Source organism: Tenrec ecaudatus, chromosome 15 (assembly GCF_050624435.1).
Source record: "Tenrec ecaudatus isolate mTenEca1 chromosome 15, mTenEca1.hap1, whole genome shotgun sequence".
Lineage (NCBI taxonomy): Eukaryota > Metazoa > Chordata > Mammalia > Afrosoricida > Tenrecidae > Tenrec > Tenrec ecaudatus.
This window is the reverse complement of record NC_134544.1, coordinates 26,656,181-26,681,045: the sequence shown is the minus strand read 5'-3', so window position 1 is coordinate 26,681,045 and position 24,865 is coordinate 26,656,181. Positions and strand designations below refer to the sequence as shown.

The 24,865-nt window shown below is 47.8% G+C and overlaps 1 protein-coding gene and 1 pseudogene across 5 annotated transcripts in view; one reads left to right on the top strand and one right to left on the bottom strand.

Moving 5' to 3' along the window:
* The window catches only part of DYM (dymeclin), a 296,719-nt gene extending 283,302 nt beyond the window's left edge, over positions 1-13,417 (bottom strand). For 2 of the 5 annotated variants that reach the window (XM_075532630.1, XM_075532631.1), the window contains exon 1: positions 13,122-13,417. The gene's annotated coding sequence lies outside the window, so the exon portion shown is untranslated. Of the gene's footprint in view, positions 1-12,471; positions 12,494-13,121 lie in introns of those variants that run through there. The other 3 variants (XM_075532626.1, XM_075532627.1, XM_075532629.1) reach the window with 3 other exon arrangements.
* Positions 13,418-21,357: 7,940 nt separating this feature from the next.
* Positions 21,358-22,170, top strand: LOC142427795 (ferritin heavy chain pseudogene; annotated as a pseudogene).
* The last annotated feature ends 2,695 nt before the right edge of the window (positions 22,171-24,865 follow it).

The following is a 24,865-nucleotide window of genomic DNA, read 5'->3' as shown; positions in this document are numbered from 1 at the left end:
AGCTGGCATCATTAGCTCTCTTCACCACATTTGCTTATTCACCCGCTGTGTCTTCAGCGATCAGAGGGACGGTGAGCTTCACAGAATGCCAGGTTATCAGAACAAAGTGTTCTTGCATTGAGGGAGTACTTGAGTAGAGGCCCAATGTCTATCTCCTATTTTAATACTTAACACATAAATATATGTACCTAGATCTATTTCCCTATCATTATATAAAAATATATTTATATACATACATGCCTACAGTTTGAGCTCTGTAAATGCCCTTTGCCTCCTAGTTCTTTCCTCTAGTTCCTGTTACTTTCCTCTTGTCCCACTATCCTCTTCAACCTTCATTCAGGTTTCAGTAATTCCTCTTGGCTACACTGCCCTTGATCAAACCCCACCAGACATCCTGCCATCAATTTTAGATTACTTGTTGTTCCCTTGTGTCTGGGTTTGATGACACCTCTTGCCTTTTCCGCACCTCCCCCTCTCCCAAGAGAACCTGTAACTCTTCGCAGGAGTAGAAAGCTCATCTTTCTCCTGAGGAGGACTGATGGGTTCAAACTGCTGACTTTGCTGTTAGCAGCCCGACTCGGAACTATGTTACCAAGACTCCTTTAACAAGTGAAAGCCAGAAAAATTTAAAAGGCAGGTATTTTTCGACCTTTCCCTCCAAGAGTAATGACTGGGTTTGAAGAAAACACAGTCTGTCCATTGGTGCTTTGGACAGATACTGCCCGGCTGCCATCTACGCACAATACGCCCATCTGTCCTCCCACCAGCAGTACCACAGCCACCCTGGTGGATGGAACTTTTCATCGCTGCCAACTGGCAGGTGGGAAAGGGGGTTTAGATACAGCATGACCTGTGTATTTGCCTTAGTTAGCTATTTGGATCCTTGGTCTACTTTCTAGTGAGTCATAAGATGTCAGAAAAAAACATGCCTCCAACAACCGAAGGGCCAGAAGGCACAAATGTACAGCAATAATACATAAAGATTACAGTAATCTTTATGAGGATAAGAAAGATAGGAGAGAGAATGAAATAAAGGAGTCAGACACGTTTTATGGTAGCATGCTCACCTCAGCTCCTCTTGCTGTACCAAGCATAACTAGAAATGAGAGAGAGCCTTCACTATCCTGGGTAAGTGACAGGTAGCCTTAAGACAGGCCTAGTTAGTAGTTACATGGGTGGGTAGTGTCTATCAAATATCTGAGCTCACAGGTGAGCCTGCATTTGAAGAAGGCACGGGGGGGGGGGGGGGGGCTGGGTCTCACAGGGGGAAGAGAGCAAAAGGCTCATGTCTGCTTCTATAGGGAGATCTCATCAACCACGTGCTCACTTTAAGGCAGCATCGCTGATAAGGAAACACTCTGTGGGAACGCTATTTAAAGCAGGATAATGAACTTGGACTTTACCTCTAACTTACCAAAGGGGAGGCTTCCCTACCGTGGAATACCAGCTTTCCAGATTCCCTCTGTGAAAGTGGGGAATATAGTGCTCGTTTCCCACAGTAGGATGTAAGTTTGATTCTGAAATCCTCCAGGGTGGCAATAAAGGTCCATGTGTTCCATCCACACCCCGCCCAGCCCGGGACCCTTGAAACCTTCCCACCACAGAAACGTGGAGAAGCACCGGGGTGGGGGGGTTGGGGGGATGTTCACAAGCAAACCAAGAGGGAGGGCTGGCTGAGCACAGACCTCTCCCCGCCTCCCTCACCAATGCAAAGTGCAGTTCAAAAATAGGAATGACACAGCCATGGTCAGAAACTCACAGGAGACCCAAAGCTGAGGAACCATTGGGAAACTGCTGGAGACGGGCTGGAAGTGGGGGGTGTGGCAAGGGTCTAAGAGGCACCACCCACCAAAAAGAACCTGAGGAGGAGACCTAGCCCGGAGGCCGAAAGGCCACCACGGCTGGTTGGGGGACGGGGGCCATTAGCCCTGCCCAAGTGCCCCACCCTCGCAGGCGACAGAGCAGAAGCAACGTCAGAGGCAGTTGCAACACCCAGGAAAGAGGCCCACCCATGTCCACGAGAAAAGTCACAGAGGTCCACTTGCCAGAGGTGCCACCCCTTGGGGTCCCCTCCCCCACCCCACACCAAAAGCAAAGCCAAGCCCAGGCGCACCTCTCTTAATCTTTTGGGGAACAGACAGTCGTCTTTCTCCCACTGGGCGGCAGTGGGTCTGAACTGCTGACCGTGTGTTAACAAGAGCCCAGTCCACTCCACTATGCCACCGGGGCTCCTCACGGGTCACCAGGAGTCAGAATCCACCCGTTTGGTTTGGGTGCCCCATAGCAGCTCTTCCCCAGGGACTCACGTTAAGGATTTGAAATGGAAGCAGAAAGGTAACACAGAGATGCTCACAGCCTGGCCCTCCCTGTCCGGAAGGGGGTGGTGGTGCAAAACGGGGCTCCACTAATTTCCAAAGTTGTCACCTTCTGGAAGCTGACAGCCAAGACTGCCCTGGAGGCACCGCTGGGTGGGTCTGAACTGTAACCCTTGAGTTACCACGGTCCCACACAGGGTTGCCACCAATGCCCATTTGCTGTCCAGTTGGCTCCGACTCCCACCGACCCTACAGGACCCAGTGGAGCAGCCCACAGGGTGTTCCCTCGGTTGCCATCTTTACAGAAGCAAACGGACCGTGTGGTTTAGCAAGTGTTTCGACCACTGCACCCCAGGTGCCCTTCCATAGAGACAAATACCAAACTCACTGCCATCAAGTCGAGTCTGGCTCACAGGGACTCTGAAGGGCAGAGCAGAGCTGTCCCCGGGGTGTCCAAGGCTGCCCTTTCTACAGAAGCCGGCTGCCACATCTTGTGCCTGGCGAGAAGCTCGTGCATTTAAAGCAAACTTTTCATTCACAGTCCCGTGCCTGAACCCCTACAATACCAGGACTGCTCGGAGCTAGCCGTAAATAACGTGCGCCCGCCCCTCTGTCTCAGAAACCCACATGGGGCAGTGCCACCCTGTCTGATAAGGTCGTACAAGTCAGCATCGACTCGACAGCAGTGAGGTTAGAGTTTGGTTTGTGTGTCTAAGAGGGAGCTTTAAAAAGTTGGTGGGAAAGTTCCGTGATCTTTCTATTACATTTTTCCACCAACTTTTTGTTTGCTCCCCAAGTCCCCTCACTCACCCTCCCCAACCCTCATCCCCCCCACCCCTGCCCACATCCCTGATAAATTACTGTTTCAACAATGAAGGCAGGAGGGGGGGGGAACTAGAACTGATTTTGATGATGTACAACTCTTTTTTAAAGCAAGTTAAGCATGGAAGTTTACTATGTGTGAATATTATACCAAGCAAGATACTTTAAAAAAACGATATCACAAACGTGAACAATGGTTGCCATGGGGGCAGGAGAAAGACTTGCTGCTTCGGGAGCTCGGAGCTTATGTTAATGGTCATTTGGAAAGTCTATCAATAACGGCTGGGCAACACCAAGAGTACAATCAATGGCCCTGAAGTATACATGCACACGTTGCGGAAATGGAGAATGTTTCGTGGTGTGTATTTTTACCACATTAGAAAAAAAGATAATTACATGAATAACAATGAGTAAAAGGAAAAAACATGTGAATGTGGTGCTAACTGTACACTCTTCTTGATGTGCTGGGTTAATTGAATCGTATGACATGTGGATGAAGTGCTAATGAAACTAAAACAGAAAAAGAAAGATGAGGCTTTCGACTCTCACAGAGATTACAGCCTTGGAAATCCGCAGGGGAAGTGCCACCCTGTCCTCGAGAGCACTTGCTATGAGTCAGAATGGGCTGAACAACAGTGAGTTTATAAGGACTTTAATTAAAATCATTGTTTGTAATAGCAAAGCCAGAAACAACCTAAAGACGGTCTGGAGAGGATGGAAAACATATACAATGAAATACTATGAAGTCATTGAAAAGAATGAGGTGGGTCTGCTGTGTAGGAATATAGAACTATATCCTAACTGATAACAAAATTTTAAAACCCAGACCAGCACATGTACCATTCCACTGGTTTAAAGAAATATGCAACTTTCTTATCTATGCCTCGCAGTTTCTGCAAGGAACCACGAGCAATGGCCCAATCAGGGGAAAAGGACTTTTTCGGGTCATTTCCCCGAAAGCAGGGGTTCGCAAAGGGAATGCGCACAAAAGCCACCTGAGGTGTGGCGTAAACAGGCCAATTCTGGGGCCACCATGATGTAGAACGTCTGAGAACTCCAATTTTTAAATGGGTACCCTAAAAAATGTAGGGTGAACTGCCTTCTCAACATCCAGCAGGCTCACCCCCATCTCTACGCCTGCCGGTCCCATCCGGCCCACACCAGTCATCACCTTCCCCAATCATTGACCTGTGGCTTAACCACCCTTCAGCTCTGCCTGGTTTTGCTGTCTGGCTCGGTACCAGCTTTCCAGACTCATCCTTCCCCGAGTCAGCTTTCCATCTCGGCGAAGACCACGCTCTGAGAAACCAACAAAATACTTCATGTACTGAATCTGTGAAACATCCAATCTACACAGGAAGGTACCTCTCCTTAGGAGCAAAGTTCCCCAGTCTCCTGGCTCAGTGTGCCTCACCTGGAAGTCAACAATTTGTGGATCTGAAACTCCAGGAAAACGAATTTAGTCTAACCAAAAAAGAAAAAGCCCCTATAAGACAGGTAGGGTTCTAAAATTGTAAATCTCCACTGGAGCAGAAAGCCTCATCTTTCTCCTTAGTCTAATAAAGTCAAACCAACTCACTGCCACTGAGTCCTTGGGGACTCACAGCAACCTGATAGGGCAGGAAAGAAGTGCCCTGTGAGTTCCTGACACTAACTCTTTCCATGAGTGGAGAACCCCATCTTTCCCCCACAAACAGGCTGTGAAGTGCTGACCTTGGGATCAAAGCCCAACAAATAACCATGATGCCATCAGGGCTCCGAGTCTAACAAGTACCCTCAAATATCAAAAACTGCATCCCAGTATATACACACTGTTCAAGTTTTGGCTGAACGTTCATCGAGCTTCAGCTACATTCCAGGAACACCCATCTTTCTTTCTAAAACAAGAGATGGTTCATTTGTACTCCCGAGGCTTTAAGCAGCAGCCTCATGGCTGACACTGGAGCCAAGAGGCAGTGGGCAGTGGTTACCCAGCAAAGGGCAAGCGAAATGCCACAGGTGCTCGCGGCCCATCACGTCACGGAACATTCTCCGAAAGGTTACCATGGCTCGGGTGCTATATTCAGTACAGTTGGGTGAATACTCACTCCAGCGAAAGGATAGTTGTGAAAAGAAGAAGATAGGAACCTACAAAGAACATCCACGTGGGACTGAAAGACGGAGGAATGGCCAATAGACACCGAAACCCACTGCCGGAAATCGATTCCATCTCCTAAGGAAGGGCCCAGGCAGATTTCCAAAGCCACAATCTTTATGGAAGCTGACTGCCACCTCTCCTGCCGAGCCTCTGGGGATTCAAACCGCCGGTCTTTTGTTTAGCAGCCGGAAGCTGCACCGCAGCTCCCTCCACAGGAACTGCAGGCGTTCCAAAAGAGGAGAAAACCAGGAAAGAGCAGTGGGGGAAGGCTTGCTGTCAACTCCTGCTGGGAGAAACACCAGAGTTCACCTTGCCTACAGCTTCACAGAGGCTTCCGGAAGTCTCTGGGTCAGGGGCCTAAAGAGCGAAACCAAAAACCACAATCACAGTGAGTCAAGGACAATTCACAGAGACTATACAGGACAGGGTAGTGGATTTTAGAGACTGTAATTCTTTTTCTCAGTTCAAGGACTGTTTGTTGGCCAGTCCAGTTTATTTTCCAGTCCAGTTTGTTGGGGCACCACACCCTGGCCCCAAAGTCCACCTTCAGCATTCCCTGGGGATCTCACCACTCCATTCCCTTGCTGTTCCGTTGCACCCCCTTAGTGTTTTGCCTTGGTGTGGCGGGATCAGATTGGGTGCAGGTCCCACACTGTGTCTCTGGTGTTGTCCCCTGTAGGACTATGGGTCAGTGAGGGACGTTCATTTCTCATAGTGGGGCCGGCCATGTGGCCCTCACGGTGGACTGGCTGCTCTAATCGGGAACATCGTCCTCAAGGCCTGGTGGGCCAGGATGTGCTCCACTCTCCCCTCCTCCCCCTTCATCTGTTTCCGTGTGCTGCAATCAGATATGTCCCCCTCCGGGAGCTGCAGATTCAATGCTGTCCTTTAACATAAATTCTTCTGGGGGGAGAGCAGGTGTCTACGTAGTAGTTGGGATTGGGGCCAGCCCCTCAGACCTCTCCACTGGTTCCCCAATTCTTCTTCTTCTGTAAGTCTTCTTTCCGGGAGGGGAGCAGAAAGCTTTGCCTAGCTCTTGTGGAGCAGCTGGTGGTTTCCTTTGAGCTGCTGACCTGCAGATCACAGTCCAACTCGTAACCAGCCTGACACCAGGGGCCACAGTGACATCTGCCTCCATGTCCTAAATCCCAAATCCCACCGCATTTGATTCAAGTAAGAAACATGTTCTTGGGAAGCTAAGCGAACTGAAAGAAAGAAAACTACTGCCCTCGGCAGTGGGCAATGATGATTAGTCCTAATAACACTAACACTGAACACTTCACTAACCAAGGGTCCTTGGTTACCTGTACTAGAAGGGCTGAGCGAGCCCTCGCCTTCCAGCCAGCAAGTCAGGAAGTACAGTCTGCACTGGATCAACCTATTGAGCACGCTATGTATAAATGCATAAAGAGGTTAAGTAACAGCTTAAACGAGCTCACAGCCTATGGGGACAACAAGTAGAATAAGGGGTTCGGGGTGAGGGGGATACACTGGTGGTGGTGGGGAGCGGAAAAGGGAGACAATGTCAAGGAGCCCATGTAGAAAAAGGATGTTTGGAAACTGAATGTGGTAGCAATTGTACAATCTTACTTGATATGATTAAAGTATGGAAATGATATACCATATATACTCATGTATAAGCAGAGTTTTTCAGCACATTTTTTATGCAGTCTTTGTGGTAATATTAGGTGCCTTGGCTGATATTTGGGTCGGCTCATACTTGAGTATATACAGTATGTACTGAATCCCAATTAATGAAATACAAATTAAAAATAGAGTTCATAGTAGTCACCTTTGGGAACCAACTAATGAGTGGGCAGGATAAGCCAGGGAGGTGCCGATGGTCTATAATGCTCCTTCAGGGGTTACTTTTAATCTCTCCAGCAATAAATAGGCCAGTATTATTTTAAGAAGAAAAAGTACCTTTTAAATAAATTGGAAAGATGGGTTAAGCTCCTTTCACACTATAAAGAGAATTCCACATGCACACACCCACCAAAGAACAGTGTCAGGCTGAGAAGCCAGGCTGGCAAACCCCGCACTGTGCTGCACACAAGTCTGTCAATGCAGGCAACAAATATGTCCTTAGGGGTTCACTGTGCTGCCAGCACTGGGCTAAGTTCCAGGAGTAAGATGGCGGGCAGTGGAATTTATAGTTTAATAAGAGATACAGAGAAGTCACCACAACATTACAAATTAATTATTCTAGACTCAGAGAAATCTTTCCCAGAGACAATGCCTGGGGAGACCTACTAAATGGCCAGTCTTCTCACTTAGCACACTTAAAGTATACAATCTCATACATCCCCAAGACTTCTAGATCCATGAATTCTATCTTTCCCATCCCTATATGCTACTGCTGCTGCTGCTGTTGTTGTTTGGTGCCTTAAAATCAATTCCAACTCACAGAGGCCCTAGGTACAACAGAACAAAACACTGCCCGATCCTGTACCATCTTCACAATTCTTATGTTTCAGCCACTGTGTCAATCCATCTCCTTAAGATTCTTGTCTTCCTCGTGTGCTCTCATCCTCTACCAATCATGAGATCGTTTTCCAGGGAACTGACCTCTGGTTAGCATGTCCAAAGTACCCGGGATGAAGTCATGCCAACTTCGCTTCTAAGGAACATTCTGGCAGCCCCGAAATGCCCAGTTCAAGAACTGTCTTGTGGGTTCCAATCCATTTATCTGGCGGCCAACCACCTAGCAGCACCTGAGGATCCCCCTGGCATCTCACACTTACTATGTTCAGGTTGTAAGCATAATATCTAGCCTCCTTCTTCCTCACTTTCGATTCCTATCTTTTTAATACCACTCAAATATTAAAGTCAAAAATCCAAGCAACTAACATTTATCGTGTACATATTACTAGATATATGAGACATTTACATCTATTTTTCTAACAAGCATATAAAGAACAAAGCCCCATTTTACAAATAGATAAACTAAAGCTCAGAAAAGATGAATAATATGCCTGGGGTCCTAAGGCAGGTGACAGAAGGATTCAAATCCAGCATTTGGGGAACTGCATACATACACTCCTCACGTATCGACATGGTTAGCTGGTGCTTTGCAAAAATGGAAGATAGCCACATCAGATCACAAAATGGAAGATGACTACATCATTACACAGCTGCCAAATTACATCACTTCCTAACTGCCAAGCCACTGAGAATCATGGCCCAGCTAAGCTGAACAACCTTACACTACTAAGCCAAAACACAGCGCCCCTAAAGGACGGAACTGGCCCTTTGAGTTTACCAGACTGTATGTAACCTTACTGGAGTAGAAAACCCTCTCTCCCAGAGTGGCTGGTGGTTTCAAACTACTGATGTTGTGGATCACAGCCCAACGTGTAACCACTGTGCCACCTGGGCTGTTATTCTCATCACACACCTTAAGTGTGTTAATGCCAGGTGTACATCATCAATGAGCAAGCTAGGAGGGCAGATTTTCCTACTGACATGCATGCGAAGCACCTGTCAACAAGACAGTGAGTAAGGGAGGAGCAGGTGTGTCTTACGGCAGAGATGCTACTGCCTGCCTCTCCTCTCCTCTCCTGCCTTCCTTCTCTTTCAGTGCCAGAACTTGGTATGGCGGCTGGTGCAGTCCTGTCCTCGCCAAAAGTCGCCCTTCCCAACTTCTCCAGCAGCGCCGTGGCCATGTAGCCTAGTTCTGGTTGATGATGACTTGTCGCACGGCACCCCCTCAGAACAGAGTGGACCACCACTTTTTGTCCCTTTCTCCGGTGCTACTGCTAGACTGAGCTAGTAGTCCAACCACCACCCTGGACCCAGAACGCAGGGCAGAGCATAATGGAGACGGACGCTGGAGAGAGGCTGGCTCCACCCTTCCAGGCCAGCCCTGAACCGACTACCTCTGGACTTCTGTGACATGAGAAACAAGCGAACAACTTGTTTAAATGTTTACTTCTCAAGCCCCATTACTCATCGGGAAATCTAACCCGGACGGAAGAGAAAGGTGAAGGTTTTCTAGAGGAATTGTCAAGATCCAGAACGGACTCAATCCTGAATCAGAAAGGGAAATTTACAAGTCACACAACAAACAAAAGATGCTGGAGCACTAGCAGCCCTATGATGAAAACTGGAGAAAATACTGACAGTACAACCAAACTGCCCCAAAGGATTGGGAAAATGCAGTGTTTTCTGAAAAGGCCTATTTGTAAAGCTGTTCCCACTCCTACTAGCTTGGCAGTATTTTTCCTAGGGATAGTGACCTGAGCGTAATTACAAGCTATTGACAAGAACTTCAAGTTAGAGCACCAGGGCTCCACTAAGAAGCTGGTAGGGGAAACAAAGCTAAAAGCCGGAGTCCTCACATCCGGTAGAGCACTAAGGGCAGAGTGGATTACATGTTGCTGCTATTGCAAGGGCCACAGCAGTTCAAACTGCCTACTGCCCCAGGGGAGAGAGAGGCCGCTGTGTGCTCCTCAAAACCCTCCATAGCAGGGGTTCTCGCCTTCCTCATGCTGCCAGGACCCTTTCACATAGGTCCTCACGTGGGGGTGAACCCCCCACCCCCCGCACCATAAAATTATTTTCATTGCTACTTCATAACTGTCATTTTGCTACTGTTATGAATAATCATGTAAATATCTGATATGCAGGATGTATTTTCATTGTTACAAATTGAACATAATTCAAGCATAGTGATGAATCACAAAAACAATATGTAATTATATATTGTGAAATATTTCTAATGACAAATAAATGAGATTTTGTCAGGAAGCATGGTGTAGCATGGGTAACAGTCCTCCCGCTGGGTACTCGTCTGTGGGCGTCTCTGCGTGTGGGCGGACCCACCTGGAGACACAGAGAAGCTGTGCCTCCGTCCCTAAGACCATGGAAATGTGTTTTCCGATGGTGGTGGGCCACACCTGTGAAAGGGGAGCTCGACCCCCAAAGGGGTCGCGACCCACATATTAAGAACCGCTGCTCTATAGCGTGACTATCACTCAGAATAAACTCAAAAGCAATGTGTTAGGTGTTTGTTTAATGCCACTTACTAAGGAATCCGGGTAGATCCATGGATTAAGCGCCAGACTGCTAATGGAGAGGTCCAGAGTTCAATCCCATCAGCGGCTCTGTGGGAGCAAAATGAGGTTCCCCACTCCCATAAAAATTGATGTCCTAGAAAATTCTATGGAGCAAATCTACTCTATCTGAGAGGGTCACATTTTGAGTCAAAATCTACTCTACAGTAATGGGTTTGATTTCACTTTTATGTCACTAAGAAATGGTACACTACGGCACACTGCCACTAGGGAGCCAGGGCCTTCACACTGGGGCAGCTCAAGGCTTCAACAGCTAAGCTGAAAAGTGGAACCCCATCAGAAAGCAGGGTACTCAACTGGAAGAGTTCTTGAAATCCTTCACTGTCTCTCCAGCCTGCCCGGGAACAGGCCATCTTACTGCCCTGCTTTTCAGGCCAATAGCCTTAAACCATGTCCAGCTGGGTCATGGGAGGAGAACTTTAGACAAGACTTCAAGTCCAAGTCTCACAGGAGCACAGTCTGTCTGAAGGTGTTTTCTTACTTTAATGGCATCTTTTTGTCACAATGAACTGAGGGTACCTCTCTCTCTCCCACTGGGACCAAGAGTCCCGCCTCTCCTCTGAGGCGTGGAACAGGAATGCCCAGCAGCTCTAAGTATTTATTACATACACTCTCCCTCTCCCCCCCCCCCGCCCCCGCCCGTAACAATGATATAAAACTTTACATGTTGTCTGTCATATTGCTTGCTTTCCTACTTGTTCACTCTGCAAGTGCCGTGGGTACTCCCCTCTATGTGTGTATTCGAACACCAAACCCACTGCCATAGAGTCGATTCCAGCTCACAGTAGTCCTGTAAGCCTTGTGGGTTTCCGAGGCCAATTCCTCACAGGAGTCCAAAGTGTCATCTTTCTCCCACGGAGCAGCTGATAGTTTTGAACCGCCGACCTTCCTGTTAGCAGCCTAACTGTAACCACTACACCACCAGGGATCCTTCAGTGGAACAGTGCTCTCTAGCTCCATTAACAACCCTAAGTGAAAGAGGACACTTGAATTGCATTTCTATTAGCTGATAAAAATCACCTATTAAGATTCAGCAATCTATCCCAAGACATTGTAGAAGAGAGCTTTCCTGACCACCATCCCACTCAAAAACAGAGGACCACATCCTACTCCATGGAATCTGTAAATACAAAAGAACAGAGTGCCTGGGGGGAGAGGGCAAAGACACTGGGATCAGAATTGGTAGAAAGGGGGAGAGGAGGTATACTCTGACCTCTCTTTCATGGGAATCAGCCTGGAGCTCAAGGATGGTGATTCTCAGGCTTCCTTGTGAAGTTAGATGTCAGATGACTCAGCCACACCATTTTTAAAAATGCCTACGATTTATTTTCAAATAAATTTTTTAAACCCAAAAGACCACTGCCATCAAGTCAGTTCTGACTCATATTGATGCTCTCTATATACGGCTTCCAGGGTTGTAAATTTTTATTGGAGCAAACAACCTCCTTTCTCTCCCCTTCGGTTCAAATTGCTGACCTGCCTTTAGCAGTCCAGGAGACCATGCCAGCGCTCCGGATACAGAAGGAAATAAAACTGGCCAGGAGAGTTAACTGATGATGCTGGGTAATGGAGATAGGGAGGCAGACTACGCTATCCTACTTTTCATGTATTTGAACTTTTCCATGTTCAAACAAAGCAACCCCGCAAAAAGCCCTTGATCTATCTTAACAATAGAAACAACTTATTTAAGAGTGGAGTCCCTTTCTGTAGCCTTGCCAATTGCAACTAATTGTTTCCTTCTGTTTCATCAATTAGTCTCCTCTACTCCAGCCCTGGAAACTAACAAACCTTGTCTACCATGTTGGTTCTTCACTGCAGAACGCGCATGCTATGAACTTGCTTAAGACGAAGTAAAAGACAGCCAAGGAGGATCACTATCTAGAAATCCACAGTCATACTTTCCATCCTCCCTTCGATTTTCACCTCGAGGGAACCAACGTGCAGACCTTCGGGTAAACGACACTTGTCAACCCGGGCTCCATCTCCCCTTCTTCAACGACTCCCCTGTCCGGCCTCTGCCCCGTCTCTCCAGGGTGACCTGTGTGCTGACCCGATTAAAACCAGCCCATCTCCGCTTTCGCATGGGAGGGCTTCCAAACGGTCGTAGGAAAATGGAACTCACCGATCACGGACGTTTCCCAAACTTGTTTCCAATCCTATCCGCTTTAGAGCCCTCTCCCCTCCAACCCCGCGACTCTGCCCTCCAGGTACACTTGATCAGGCAAATCCAAGACTAGGGGTGTCGGGGGCTGGAGGGGGACTGAGAGCAGCCGCTGAGGGGTCTGGTTTCTGGAACTGGCGCAGCGGGGTGGGGGGTTGACGAAACGTGCCTAACCTCGTGGACACTCCGAACGCCACTGCCTTGTACTTTCACTGTGCTTCTGAAGGGTGGATTTTAGCAGTAGGTGTGCTAGATCTCATTAACAAAATATACTTGGGAGGAAAACACACGCGCACGTACACACGTATACACACTCCCCAAACTACTGCTAACCCAGCTGATCACACGCCCATCGGGAGACCGACAACGCCCCACCTCCGGAAGCATCTCCGGTCTGTTCGGCGTCCTCCCCACTCCCGCCGGGCAGGCGCGCCCGTGTCTCGGGCACCCATGCCCGCAGCCCGGGCTCCGGGCACGGCCGCCCCGAAAGGGGGTGGGCGGCAGCCGCTCTCCGGCCCTCAGAGGCAGGCCCGCCCTCGCGCGGGGCCCGCCGGCCGGGAAGGGACCTTCTCCGGCCGCCGGCGGAGCCGCCCCTCAGTCCCGGCGCTCACCGGGCTGCAGGACGGTGTCGCCGGGCCGCTGACAAGGGGCGTCAGGCCACGCAGCCCACCTGTCTCGGCCGGCGGGGGAGCGCTCCCAGCTCCACGGCGGACAGGCGGGTGGCCGGGAGAGGCGTCGCCGCAGCCCCGAGTGGCGCACGCCGGCTCAGGCCTCCATGTGTCCACGTCTCTGCAACTCGCGCTCCTCCGCGAGCGCCCCGCGGCTCTGGCTCGGCTCTCGGCGGCTGCCAGCGACCAGGGCCGCAGGAAAGAGGGAAGCGCGGAGAATGCTGCTAGGGACCGGACGGCGGAGTGCGCCTGAGCCGGCGGTCACGTGGCGTGTGGCGCGCGGCATCCTGGGAAATGTAGTCCCGCGGGCGTTAGTCTCTGCGTCACGCTCTTAGCGCCTCCTGGCAACGGCAAAGCCACGTGTCAAAGTTTAGACGCTGCGAAAACGCTCGCCTAGAATCTTCGTTTAAGGCTGCACCCCTTTTACTTTATTTAACCGTTTTAACTTTATTGCGGCCCTGGTTAATTATAACTGAAAACAGGCTAAATCAAGCAATTCCTTGTAGGTGTCTGAAGAAATAAAAAGTAGGAAAAAAATTTCTGTTTTGCTTAGACTTTGTTTTTCACATTCCATTATCTTTTAATTCAATTTCGTACTATTTGAAGCCCCTATTATGGTGGAATTTTTTAATAAATCATTTTATTGGGGCTCATACAACTCTTATCACAATCCATACATACATCAATTGAGTAAAGCACCCTTATACATGCGTTGCCCTCATCATTCTCAAAATTGGCTTTCCACTTGGGTTCCTGAAATCAGCTCATTTTCCCTTCCCCCCCCTTTGCTTAGACTTTTTATTGTGAATGCGATGAATGTTTTTGACAGGTGCCTGGCGGGCCTAGAATTGCCGGCAAGCTCCACAAAAGAATATCAGTGTGGTGTCGTGCGGAACGTTTGGAATTAAAAATCAAGTGAGCAGAGCAATTCATAAACCCAAGAGCCCTGGTGGGGCAGTTGAGGAGCCCTGGCGGCTAGTGGGTTACAAGCTGACCTGCTTAAAAGGCAAGGTCAGCAGTTTGGACCCTCCTCTGAGGGAGAACGATGAGGCATCCGCTCTGGGAGAGATTTACGGCCTCAGAAACCCGCCAGGGCGGTTCTACTCTGCTCTTGAGGGTTGCTGATTTGGAATCGATTCAATGGCAGAGAGTTGAGAAAATGTACACTTGATCGTGATGATCATGGTACCACCCTTACAAGATTATTGACCATATCAGTAATCATAATTAACAATTTGCATCAAGGTAGTAAATTTTTGTTGGATGGAACCACTAACTGTATGATAATCTACAGCAACAATAGAAAGCTAATATTCATGCATTCTAAATTGATTTTTAAAAAATTTTTAAACAAAACTTCCAAGTGGCTGTTTTCCTAACATATTTCCAAACTAGGCTACACACACACACACACACAGAGGCATTAGAAAGTTTGTGGACATTTTGGGTTATCTTTTTCTCCATCAGAATGAAGTTGAGTTCATGTCTGTTGAACAATTAATTTTATCATGTGAACTATACCAGGACACTGAAAGATGACATTTGAAACCAATTTAAACTTTCCCAGGGTGTACATCTGTAGACTATACCGATACCTAACGTCAAAAGCATGCACCTATTAGATCTTTCATACTATTAGCAAATTCGCCTTATGGTTTGGAAGGGGCAGAGGTTTATTTAATGTGGCTCTTCTACCCAAAGTCTCCCAACAAACCACCTTTTCCTGGATGTATCTAGTAAGAAGGTAGAGGGTGATACTGATAAGGTAAGGTACACCTGTGGGGAATTGTAAACAGGGTTCCCTGGAATGCCATCCTGGTGTATATCAAAGGAGCCCTCTAAGAAGCAGGAGGTTAAAGTTATGTCATTACCAGCAAGAGTCAGGAGTGGAACGAGTCTTCTGAACCCAAGATCCCTGTGCCGTGTATCTCCTGCATCCAGAAGACAGCTGTAACATCAGAGAAGCAGCAGCAGCAGAACAAGGAGCAGAGCACATGGGCTTCCCAGCCCATGGAGCAAGGAAAACTCAGTGCTTTTGTGCAGGAGGCTCGTTTGTGGAATGGGGTGTCTGTGGGCACCTAAATGGGAAAGTTGGGCTTACTAACCCCTGCAGTGGAGCTGAGTGTGTCTGGGCTGAGGTTTACTGGAGTGGGGTGGCTCTCCTAGGCACTTAGTTCAGGGAGGTGGGTTTGCTGACCCATAGGGTTTGAACTGAGGCTTACAGCGGAGTGGTATGCCCCTTTGGGCATGTATTAGCAGACCTAAAAGAACTTTGTAACATGGCCTGATGAACAACTCTATCCTGAGCATTTCTCATGGGCATTACAACCTCTTGACTTCCTTTGTAAACCCTTTCATCTTGAATTTTGTCTAGTTCTGTTTAGCCATTGTGTGGGGGGTGCTGCCATTGTGATGGATATCAGAACATGGGTAAAATTAAAAACTCAAAGCTCACTGTCTTTCAGTGGACTCTGACTCATCATGGCCCTATTGAGAGCGCTAATTAAGACAATACAGGTTTTCTCACAGATCCAAATAATAGTTCTGAGTCAAGCAAACCACATAGCTATTTGGAAGCATTTCCAATGGGGTGGGTCTACAAGAAAAGTCCCCGTTGGGGTAGACCTCAGCCAAGTTCTATTATCTTTTCATTCTTTTTTTGTTGTTGAACTTTTTGAAGCTCCCTCATTCATATATCTATCTATATCTTTATCTACACACACACACACACAAATGGTGTCTAATTTGACCTAATTCTCCCAACCCAGCAAGTTGTTTCCATTTTCCACAAGGAAACGTGATAGTTTGTTGTTGCTGCTCTTTTTTAAGTCTCCGAAGGTTATACAGCTAAGTTCCTCAAGACTCCAAATCCACCTCCAAAAAAGTCACCTTCTAATTTGTATAGCTGTTTTATGGTGATTTGATTGTAAAATCGAATCTTTATGGTAGAAGAGAAACGAGCGTGAGAAGAGAGGCTACAAATTAAAATAGAATGTTAAGACTCTGGAGGCGGGAGAAAGACACTCATTCTCCCATGTCTTGGGAATTCAGGAACTCCAGGAGGTGGGCCACACAGATTCACTGACTGCGGAAGATGATGTGAAAACAGTGCCTGGGAGCTTCATTTCTCTTTATGGTTAAATGCACGGCTTTACTGCGTTGTGTGTACCCACTCATCTGTTGATGGGCATTTGGGCGGTTTCCATCTCTTGGATACTGTGAGCAAGGCTTCAATGAACACTGTTGTGTGAGTCGCACCCATGAACTGCCATTGAGAACATAGTAGAACTGCTCCCTGGGGTTTCTGAGGCTGTCAATCTTCATGGCATCAGACTGCCTCATCTGTCTCCTGGAGAGCAGCTGGTGGGATCGAACAGTCCACCTTTTGGTTAGTAACCCAATGCTTAACCCATAGCACAATCAGGCTCCTGTGGTGGACCAGTAACTACATTACTTTCTTGAAATATCAGAAGATGGGGTGTCTCCACCTGCTCTGGCCCTGTCACACAGCCACCCTAGCCTCCAGGCAGGTGCAGTCCATCAAGCTGGCCAGAGGCACCCAAGACCAGATCACAGGGACACTCATGGACCACACAGCAACTCCTTTTTCCACAGTGTGAAAGGTGCCCTTTGTGAGGGGCCCACTCTGTTCACGTTGGAAGGGAGGCTCAGAGGTTGCACTGAGGGGACTGCTGGGTATTGACCTAGACCATGGGCCAGTGGGGTGATTGGTGGTGACTCAGAGTTTCATATTATAGGTGGGGGGATGGGATGGCAGAGCCACCTAATACTCACCAATATTCAAGATGTATCTTTTCTTTTTCGGATATACAAGGGTTCTTTAAACAACCAGTGAAATTTTTGAATAAAAACGATGATACAATTGTTCATAAACATTCTGAAGCCCCTTATCCTTGCCATCGAAATAAATAAAACTAAACATTGCATATTGTACGTTTGTCTTTAAAAAGCATAAAATATGTGCATATCTTTGGATTGTGAGGGCAGGCGGGAGTCCTAGTCGTATAATCGTTGGGCTGCTAACCACAAGGCCAGCAGTTCAAAACCACCAGCCACTCAACAGGAGCAAGGTGAGGCTTTCTACTCCTGCAAAGAGTACAGTCTCAGAAACCCTCCCAGGGGAGTTTAACCCTGCCCTAGAGACTGGCAATGAGTTGAAATCGACTCAACACGTGAGTTTGTGTGTGTGTGTGTGTGTGTGTGTGTGTGTTTTTACAGAGAACTGAACAACTCTGGGTGGATTAAATGAGAAAGACTGGCAAACTTGACTGACTCCTCAGCAGAGAACTGGGTGCCTGGGCACTAGAGCAGGAGGAAGATTTTCTTTTCTTTTCTTTCTTTTTTTTTTTTAATTATCTCTGTATTGTATTACAGATGAGGTTTCTTTTTTTTTTTTTAACAATTTATTGGGGCTCATACAATTCTTATCACAGTTCATACATATACATACATCAATTGTATAAAGCACATCTGTACAGTCTTTGCCCTAATCATTTTTCTCCTCTTTTCTTTTTTTACATTTTATTAGGGACTCATACAGCTCTTATCACAATCCATACATATACATACATCAATTGTATAAAACACATCCATACATTCCCTGCCCCAATCATTCTCAAGGCATTTGCTCTCCACTTAAGCCCCTTGCATCAGGTCCTCTTTTTTTTCCCCTCCCTCCCCTTTACCCCCTCCCTCATGTGCCCTTGGTAATTTATACCTCGTTATTTTGTCATATCTTGCCCTGTCCGGAGTCTCCCTTCCCCCCCTTCTCTGCTGTCCCTCTCCTAGGGAAGAGGTCACATGTGGATCCTTGTAATCAGTTCCCCCTTTCCAACCCACTCACCCTCCACTCTCCCAGCATCGTCCCTCACACCCTTGGTCCTGAAGGTATCATCCACCCTGGATTCCCTGTACCTCCAGCCCTCATATGTACCAGTGTACAGCCTCTGTCCTATCCAGGCCTGCAAGGTAGAATTTGGATCATGGTAGTTGGGGGGAGGAAGCATCCAGGATCTGGGGGAAAGCTGTGTTCTTCATCGGTACTACCTCGCACCCTAATTAACCCATCTCCTCTCCTAAACCCCTCTATGAGGGGATCTCCATTGGCCGACACTTGGGCCTTGGGTCTCCACTCTGCACTTCCCCCTTCATTTAATATGGTATATATATACATATACATATACATATATACATATACACACATATACACATACATACACACACACATATTCTTTTTTTTTTTTTTGCATGATGCCTTATACCTGCTCCCTTGGCACCTCGTGATCGCACTGGCCGGTGTGCTTGGAAGATTTTCTTATGCGCACTCTTTACCTTGGGTATTTAGTACCTACTCACCCGATAGATAGATAGATAGATAGATAGATAGATAGATAGATAGATAGATAGATAAATGATAGTTAGTTTATTGTGCCAGCATGACTGATAAACACATGTGGGATTAATTGAAGGGTGGAGAGATAAATGGCTTGGCGAGCTTCACCTATCTTGTCTCTCGCTCTTTGATCATTAGACCAGTGTGTGGCTGCCTTGCTTGTTCTGTGCCTCAATTTGCAAGCTACACTACCTATGGGACACCTAACCTATAGACTGTGTCACTGTAATTTGAGGTTCCTTCAAGACCTGCTTCGCCACGCAATCGGAATTTACATCTCTTGAGCTGGGGACTGACTGTTGGTGACCTGCCTTGCTGTTTGCTGCCTGTGCCAGGAGAGCCTGAATCTCTCTACAGGACTGCCAGTGTCTCACAACTGCCTAACACATTTGAATGGTATTGAGCCATTTGTACTGCTTTATAATTTAATTCTTTATTTCTTGTGTTATGTATCTATCTAAATATATATAAAATTACTAGCAATCTGGTTTTGTCTCTCTAGAGAACCCTGTCTAACACAACACACATATATATATTTTATGTGAATGTCACAGACTGAAAAGCAAAGAACCCGGGTAGGACATGCTCCAAATTAAAAAGATCCCAAAGGGGGTTAGGTAAGTGAATACACAGCAAGTAGGGCAGGCCGTTTAAAGGGCTTGCTTGGCTTCTGGAAAATTCCCTTCAGATTCGCAGTAGTCAACGGAAAAGAATGGAACTATTTCTCCATCGGTTCATTTGTTTTCCACTCTTCTTTGTCAGAGTATTGAAGACGACCTTCAAATAAGTATGCACGGATGATCCAAAAGAGCTCTGTTCAAAGCAGGAGGGAAAGTGGGGTGGAGGCATACAGTGGAGATTGATGGTTAGGCCATAACTTCTTTAAATCCTCTCTGCTCGGCTTTTTATAAGAGTACAAGCTCTTGAGGGCAAGGTTCCGTGTTGCAAGCTGAATGCAGACCTCAGGTGTCTCCAGAGAAGCGGAGAGACCTGGCTCCCCTTGTCAGAAGTGATGGGCCCCAAAAAACAGAAGGCTCTTCCGCAAGTAAGACCAACACGGTCCGTCCCCACGAAGCTTGTTTCATGCCTGAGCGGAGAGCAGGCTGTGGTCAGACAGACCTGAGTTTGAAGTCTGGCTCCAGAATTCATGAGCATGTCGCATGATAACAGTTCTCAGTGGGGACAAGACTGGACTGAACGTGTGTGGTGTCCATGAGCCACATTAGGCTCAAAGGTTCAAAGCTACCAGGTACCCGTTTCAGCTCCATATAAGAACTTTCATGTAAGAATGACAAATTGGTCTTCTGGATATGATTTAATTATTGAATTGTATGATATGTGTGTTATATGCCAATAAAACTGTTTTAAAAAGAACTTTCTGACAATGGGCGCTACCACCTTCCTAATTGTGGGACCCCATGTGGTGGTGACCCCCCCACACACAGCATACAATCTTTGTTGCTACTTCGTAAGTGCCATTTTGCTACTGTTATGAATCAGGCGGGCCCCTGTAAAGAGTTGTTCGTTGTTAGACCCCCAGTGAGGTGGCATCCCTCAGGTTGAGAGCCGCTGGGATAGATATTGAAACAAAGTATCCAACTGAGAGGGGAAGTTAGAGATGATCTAATCCCTTTGTTAGGCAAGGACACAAAGTAGCTTGAGTAAATGAACTCCAGCAGGCTCCTGGAGCAGGGCCTCACTGGGTTCTAGGGCAGTCCCTGCCCTGCCAGCTGGGCAGTCTGGAAGATTCCACAGCAGATAGCCATGACTGCTCTAAGGACAGTGACTCCGGCATCTGATTGCTCGGTGCCTGCTGTTCCAGGTGAGAGGTTACGTACACAATGAGCTCGCCAGCCCCTCCTGCCCATAGGAGAGGCCAGGTTGACAGGGACAGGGCCCTGAGGCTATGCCTGGAGACATAACCACCGGCCAGTCAGTACGCAGTGGTTCCTGACAACCCCAGGGCCCCTCAGAGGAGCTGTCCACCATGCTGCTGGAGGTACAGAGTGGGGAGGAAGCACTGTGCTGCTGTCGCTGTCTGTTTCCGGCAGGGGACTGATTAGGAAGGGTCACAAACGAATGATAGTTGATAATGCATCGAATACACTTTCCAACATTGGAGGTGCCTGAGTTCGTTTAGTGGTCGTGATGACCCTCCAGGAAAAAGGCCAAGTGGCACAGTGGTTAAAGGTGGGTGGGTTGTACTCGCCAGCTGCTCCATGGGAGAAAGACATGGTGGTCTTGCTCCCGTGAAGATTCAGTCTCTCCGCAGTTCTGATCTGTGCTAGACAGTCCTAGAGTCGGAAGCAGATTGAGGGCAATGAGTCTGGATGAGAAGGATCTTTCAGAATAGATTCATGGACCCAGAAAGCTGAAAACACTTACCAATCTGACAAAACTCTGAAACAAAACCGAACTCACGGCCATCGAATCCACTCTGACTCAGGGACCCTATAAAACAGTAGAACTGTCCCTGTGGGCTCCCAAGGTGGGAAATCCTGACAGGAGCAAAAAGCTTCCCTTTTCTCCTGAGGAAGGACCGTGGGTTCACGCAGGCAAGGGGTTCACCATGCCACCAGCACTAGCCATTGGAGCCCGGGAACGTAGTAGTCTGGCTGGAGAAGCTACACCCCTGCTGGCTAGGAATGGCCGTCCCTGAGCTTTTATTGAGCACCCCATAGGTGCCATGACCTCCTGTAGAGTTAAGTAGTCTTTCCAATTAAAATGTTACTGCGGAGACGTTCTCCTCAGAGCCGCCGTGGTGTCCTGCTTCAACAGTGCTTGAACGGAACCGGCGCTCGCCAGCCTCCCCCGCCCACCGGCCGCCCAGCACCTCCTCTCCGCCGCACTCTCGACGCCCCCAGGCCTCCACCGCCGCCATGACCGCGTCTCCCTCGCAGGTGCGCCAGAACTACAACCAGGACTCGGAGGCCGCCATCAACCGCCAGATCAACCTGGAGCTCTACGCCTCCTACGTCTACCTTTCCATGTCTTACTACTTCGACCGGGATGACGTGGCTCTGAAGAACTTTGCCAAATACTTTCTGCACCAGTCTCACGAGGAGAGAGAGCACACCGAGAAACTGATGAAGCTGCAGAACCAACGAGGGGGCCGGATTTTCCTCCAGGATATCAAGAAACCAGACCGTGACGACTGGAATAGCAGGCTCAAGGCCATGGAGTGTGCCCTGCACCTGGAAAAGAACGTCAACCAGTCTCTGCTGGATCTGCACCAACTGGCCACGGAAAAGAACGACCCCCATCTCTGTGACTTCATCGAGACACATTACCTGGATGAGCAGGTGAAATCCATCAACAGCTGGGCGACTACGTCACCAACCTGCGCAAGATAGGGGCCCCAGATTCCGGCCTGGCCGAGTATCTCTTCGACAAGCATACCCTGGGAGACAGTGATGGAGAAAGCTAAACGGCAGCCCGGCCTTCCCCAAGTCACCAAGGCAGCGCATGCATGTTGGGTAGACCTGTCCCTTTTCTAGAAATTGTACCCAGGCATCCACCTCCATTCTTCCATTTGTACCTTTCCTTCAGATAAAGTCTAGTCATTTGATACCCAGCTGTTGTCTCAGAGATCTTGGCGGGGAGGAGCTAGAGAGCCGCCCTGGGCCCAGGCGGTCCAATTTTTTAAGCGCCCCAGTTCCACTGCAAAATCCTACTTAATAAAATGGAGCTTGCGCAGAAAAAAAAAATGTTACTGCGAAGGTTCTGACTTATAGCATGGCCCCATGTGATGCCGCGGAATTGCCCCATGGGGCTTTTCTAGGTTACAATCCTTGGAGCAGATCACCAGGTAGTCTCCATCTTTTCCCACAAGGAGTTTCTAGGTGGGTTTGAACTGCTAACTTCTCAGCTAGCCACGGAGTACCGAACCATTATGCCATGGTGGGCACATCTGACTGGCTGTTGACAACCTGAGAAAACCTGGGGAAATGTAACTGACCTCAGAGGGCACGAGCGGACTTATTTGGTGTCTGCCTATGAAACAAGCAAGGAGCCCTGGTGGTATAGTGAGCTACGTCTTGGGCTGTTAACTACACAGTCAGTAGTTCAAGCCTGCCAGTCACCCCCTAGGAGAAGGATGAGGCTTTCTGTTATTGAAAAGGATTTGCAGCTTCGGAAACCCATAGGGCCTCTTCTACTCTGCCCTGTAGGGTCACGATGAGTCAGAATTGAGTCGATGGCAGTTGAGCTTGAAAAAAATGTCACACACACCAGATCAGGTCTTTCAGAAGAATGGAAGTATGTACTAGTGAGACTACTGGTCTCATCAGACACTGCAAATCTCCCAGAGGGCCCAGGCTAAAACCCTGAAGACCTAGTCTGTGATATGTCAGCCCCTAACAACTAATCACAGGTCCCGTAGGTGCAATTGTATGGCTATAATATATAATATATAAATATATATAATAATACTCATACAACTCTTATCACAATCCATACATACATCAATTGTGTAAAGCACAAGTCAGACACATTTCAAGAAGCCCTCAGCCCTTCTTGGTGGTCCACGTGAAGGTGCGGGAGGAGAAGGCAGGAGAAAGAGAGTGGGGAAGGAGGGCAGGAGGGGTGGAGGGAAGGAAGGGAGGAGTGAGAGGGGAGGACTGTTTGGGGGCTTTGATAGGTAGCCATTAGTCATGCATATTCAGGAGTTACATATATCACAAGATGGGTGGTAATCATAGTAAGGTCCCTGAGCCCACAGGTGAGGAAACCCAATACCTGCATTGGGGGAAGGCAATGAGGGGGGGATGGGTGCCTCAGGGAGAGGAGATAATCAAAGAAGGTCTGCTTCTACAGGGAGTCAGAATCAATCATGTGCTCACTTGAAGGCAGCATAGCTGTTAGGGGAGAATCTGTGGGAATCACATTTGTTAGTTTCCCACAGTACTTGTTTACCGTTTTTCGGAGAATGTGTGTGCGGTTTGTCGGAGAATGTGTGTGGGGTTGCCCAGAGAAAAGGGCCCAGAAAAACAGTGACCCAAACTCCCAAATCATTCATTGGGTCCACAGTTATTGCATGCGGCCTTCACGTTGAACCAGGTGGTTGAAACTGTCCTTCCACATGTGACTTCAAATGCCAAGGGGGAAAGATTCAAGTAATGTGCTGATCAGGTCCCCAGGTGGTGCAAAGAGTTGAGCACACGACTACTAGCCGAGAGCTCAGTGGTGGGCCTGGTGAGCTGCGTTTGAAAGCCCTGTGCAGTAACTCTCCAAGCGTGGGCGCTCCTTGAAGACAGCACAGAGTCTCAGAGGGTACAGCTGCTAAATGTCCGGGAACTGAAGAGAGAGAGATCCAACACTGCCACATGCCAAATCAACGAATTGTTGATTCTGACTCCTGGTGCCTTCATTTTCTGGTCCATTGCCAAGTTATTTCAACAAAATGGAGAGTTGTCAAACAACATCATCACTATCACGTGCAAGTACAATTTTACTGTTGCAGCAGTAACTGTACAGGGAGCTGCCAGAAACTAAAAGCTCATCCAGAAAAGCACTTATGATGAAAGGTATTACTGGTGATGTCAGATGGATCGTGGGGAAAAGCAGAGAATTCTAGAAAGATATCTGCCTATGTCGATTACCTATGCAAATGCGTGCAACTGTGCAAATCATAACCGATTATGGGTAACATTACTGTTAGTCTGTGTTAATTGTAAAACAAATCCAAAGACGCTCACATATGTGTAAGAGAGAATTTTATATCCAAGAATAACTGTCTATTAAGAACACATCCCAGTCCAGTCCAGAAGTTCAATATTAGTCCATATGGCCAATAGTAGTCCATATATTCTTCTACAGACTCATGCAGCACATGCAATGATGCCCAAAGCAGGAGGGCCTGTGATCTTCCTGCATTTGGCATCATTGCATGGCTGCATGAGTCTAAAGAAGAATTTATGGGCTAGTATTGAACATACGGGCTAATATCAGATTGATGGACTTGATCTGGACTGGACTGAGATGTTTTTTCAATATACAATTGCTCTTGTATGTAAAGCTCTTTCTTATGTGCACATTGGTGTCTATGAATTTGTTTCTATGGTCAACCCAGAGTAACACAGGTGTGATGTAAACTTTTAAATGCATTGGGAAGTTTAAAAATGTATGACTCACTTTATTTCAGTACTAGCTTTACTGCAATGGTCTGGAAATAAACCCACAATATGTCTGAGGCCTGCCTGTACACCAATTTGTTTAAATCGATTAGCGATTCATATGGGACAAAGCTTTTCCTCTGACGCACGCATCAGAATGA